At 47.7% G+C, this 3,860-nt stretch overlaps 1 long non-coding RNA gene across 1 annotated transcript; it reads right to left on the minus strand.

Moving 5' to 3' along the window:
- Positions 1–1,122: 1,122 nt before the first annotated feature.
- On the minus strand, positions 1,123–2,410 carry LOC143156899 (uncharacterized). The gene is made up of 3 exons (XR_012994705.1): positions 2,327–2,410; positions 2,001–2,154; positions 1,123–1,289 (listed from the first exon to the last, which is right to left on the minus strand). It is a non-coding gene; the product is annotated as an uncharacterized LOC143156899 (long non-coding RNA).
- Between the last annotated feature and the right edge of the window lie 1,450 nt (positions 2,411–3,860).

The following is a 3,860-nucleotide window of genomic DNA, read 5'->3' on the forward strand; positions in this document are numbered from 1 at the left end:
CTTGTGGTCTTTGCAGGAGGTAAACTTTTCTTGAACCTTTGGGCCCTTCTCCTTATATGGTCACAAATTGGCTCATCACTGCCGTTTGCCACAGTTTTGGTTGTCCTTGTCTAGTTTCTGCTAGTACTTATCTATCTCAGGATGTGCTCGTTCACTTTGGCCTTGTATGTTTGATGCATGCTTGATTAATCCAGCAGTTTCTCTTACAACTATTTACAACAAGATGAGAAAGGAAAACAGAAAATGGTGAAGAACAAGGACTGCAGCCCTCAAATATGCTGCTGCTGATGTGCAGGGAATAGTCTTTCCACCACAGGCAGGACAAGGAGAAGTGAACTTAAACTGCAGCAAGGGAGACCTAGACCAGAAAGTTAAGTTTTCTAACTCTAGGCATTGTGAGACACTGGAGGAGATTGCCTGGGGTGCTTATTGAATCTCTGTCACTGAAGGTTTCTAAGAGCAGACTAGGAAAACGCCTGTCAAAAATGGTTTACATCTAACTGATTCTGCCTTGGAGCAGAAGGATAGACTAGATGGCTACTGAAGGCCTGAGGCAGTCCTATTTCCTGAAGTGCTTTTAGATGTGCTAACGATCTAAACAATTCATAAGAGCTAAGTATTTGTTTTTAATACCTAGCATACCTGGCATATTTGCCATGCTCTTAACCATGGTCTGGCTACAAAGGGAAAATTCTCTTTCAGTCAGCTAGCAATGTCCCAAGCAAATCATCTGTATTAAAAACGCCATTAATGGCACATATTTTTAAGAGCAGCATATTCATCAGGTTGCCAGCCAGCCCGCTTCAGGACATGGAGCACACGAAATCCCTGGCTCACACATTTATGAAACCTGTGTCCCCATGTCCTCCTTAAGTTAGCAAAGATCTGTGATTTATGACAATAAACAGCCTTGACTGGACTTGACCAGGGTTGGGAGCACTCACACGAGCAGGTCAAGTGTCAGGTCACAGGGGTCGGGAGCACCAAGCACAGGCTGGAACAAGCACCAGGGACACTCCGCTCTGGGGATTTCCAATTACTTTCCGGTACAGTGTGAGCTAGCCTGGCATGGCCTATTGTACTCACCAGAAACACACAGGTCCAGATGAGACAACATGCTAAAATCCACCGCTAACCTGACGCCCATGGAAAAATGGAGAACAAAAAGATACATGCTTTCTGAGGATGGAGCATACCACAAGCTGAGATGGCATGCCCACCTGTGGGTGACAGATGAGCCTCCATACAGAGTGGTTTTGCAGCAGCTGTCAACCAGTTCTTGATGCAATCTGCAAAAAAAACAGGTTTCCATTAACCCCTGGAGTGCTGGACTTGGGGTCTCTGCAGAGGAAAACCTGCTAGGAAAACCTTATCACTACACAGGTTCTTCCCCCACGCTCTCCTGTAACACACATCCTTCACAGATCTTAATAATGCCCACTTCACATTGCTTCCCCAGACTGTTTCAACTCCAGCACCATCTACAAGATGTGGAGAGGAAGGTAGGAAGCTAGGGCAACGCTGCCCGGGGTCACAGTGCAGGCCAAGGGGCAGAGCCAGCAGGCTGTGCATTGGTCACGGGTAAAACTCCCATTTTGTCCATCGTTTTGTCTGCTCTGCTAAAAAACAGCTCTAAGCACAGTCCTGCCTAGCTCCTGACCGCTTGTGAACAGCCCGTGCTGTCCACATGCCTCAGTGTATCAGGTATGCCAGGGACTCCCACCAGCTGTGGACAGCTAAGTCCATGCCCTTGCAGGTGAGTCAGGTCTGGAGGGTGGCCATGAGGCAAGGTGGACCTGGCCACAAAGACTGGTGCTTCAGTCCATATTCCTTGTATGCTACTCTGCCCGCTCTGCCTGCTGCCAGCTGAAGGCTAAGGTGCTTATCCAAGTCACTCCTGTGGAGAAAAGCATAGGAGAAGGCAAAAAACCAGGTGGTTTGCTGCAGACTACCACTTCTTGTGATAGGATTTCAAGGGTGGACCTGTAGGCTCAGTGTACCTAAGCCAGATGGGCTACTGAGATCCAAGGAAGAGGTGGCCAGGCCTTCTGCTGAGCAGAGGTCACGGACATCCCTCTAGCAGGCTGAAGCACAGCACAGCTGGTCTATGATCCTCCTCTTCCCAGCCACAGCTCCTGGAGTCCCATCAGAGAGCTGCAAGAGAAATAAGTACATGCGGGGTGCTGCAAAGCCAGCCATCTGCTTGCGGGGCCAGCCCGCTCCCCCCATGTGTGTGGACGCTGCAGGAATGCGAGGCAGAGAAGCACACACAACTGTAGGGGAAATTATCTCCCATGCTGGCGGCGCAGAATGAAGAAAATCATACCTTCAAACCCATGCGGCGAGTAGGATGGTGCTAAGCTCTGCCCTAAGTCTCCTTTTGTCGGGAGCGCCCTGGCAGGACGGATCAGGGATTCTGTGGCAAACCCAATTTAAATACGAAAACGTACAGAGTAAGTATGAAAATTAATACACAATTCAGAGCCCTCCGTACTGATCTGGGGCTCACTTCTGACAAGCTTACACTAAGAAGCAATTAACTTTGAAAATGACCCTATTGGACCAAGAAAGCAAGGCAAAATTTTCTGTCTGACAGCCATTTCAGGCAATTTCAGTTCTTTTACACTATTTCAACATATTCCATTTTTCATCTGCTATTATTGTGGTTTTTCCCAAAACAGTGTGCAATCTTTAAGTTCCCAGGCTTTGGGGATTTTGGGAGGATGTGGATGAATTCATTAGCAGGAGCAAAATGATCACTGAATAAAATAATTTGCATAGACATTTAAATGGCTACTTTTAGGTTGCAGAGCTGCTCTTTCACTAAAAGGAGAAGAGTAGTTTCCTTTTGAAGTTACTGCTTGAAACTGCCTCATGCTCCAGAAAACAACTTGCTGGCAATTTCTATTGTTTTCTTCATGCGATGATGTCTAGTTTGAAAACAACAGAGGTAAAACTTCACCAAATGCCTTGTTCCCACTCACTTACACTGGCTCCTGAGCTTCTCTCTTGCTGAAACCTTTAGCTTCTTGGTCTCGGTTTCCACATCCCAGTTTTTCAGCAAGGTACGGAGACTTTGGCAGTTGCCAGCCAAGCGCAGAAATAAGGTAAGTGTAAGCCTTTGGTAAAGGAAAGGACAGATGCATTAGTTACCTGCCAGAATGGAAAGTTACCGAGGGTCTGTCTGTTTGACCCAGCTCAGCACCACGCTGTTTTGCACCATGGAGGTGCAATGTCTGCACTGGCATTCAAGGCTGGCTCACCAGTTTATTGTGCTGGTTTTGGCTGGGACAGAGTTAGTTTTCTTCATAGTAGCTTGTATGGGGCTAGGTTTTGGATTTGCACTGAAAACAGTGTTGATAATACAGGGATGTTTTAGCTATTGCTGAGCAGTGCTTACACAGAGTCAAGGCCTTTTCTGCTTCTCACCCGACCCCATCAGCGAGTAGGCTGGGGGTGCACAAGAAGCTGGGAGGGGACACGGCTGGGACAGCTGACCCCAACTGACCAAAGGGATATTCCATACCATATGACGTCATGCTCAGCTTATAAAGCTGGGGGAAGAAGAAGGAAGGGGGAGACGTTTGGAGTGATGGTGTTTTGTCTTCCCAAGTAACTGTTACGCATGATGGAGCCCTGCTTTCCTGGAGATGGCTGAACACCTGCCTGCCAATGGGAAGTAGCGAATGAATTCCTCGTTCTGCTTTGCTTGCGTGTGTGGCTTTTGCTTTCCCTATTAAACTGTCTTTATCTCAACCCATGAGTTTTCCCACTTTTACTCTTCTGATTCTCTCCCCCATCCCACCGTGGGGGAGTGAGCGAGCGGCTGTGTGGTACTTAGTTGCCGGCTGGGGTTAAAC

This window comes from Aptenodytes patagonicus, chromosome 2 (genome assembly GCF_965638725.1).
Source record: "Aptenodytes patagonicus chromosome 2, bAptPat1.pri.cur, whole genome shotgun sequence".
In the NCBI taxonomy this organism is placed as follows: Eukaryota; Metazoa; Chordata; class Aves; order Sphenisciformes; family Spheniscidae; genus Aptenodytes; species Aptenodytes patagonicus.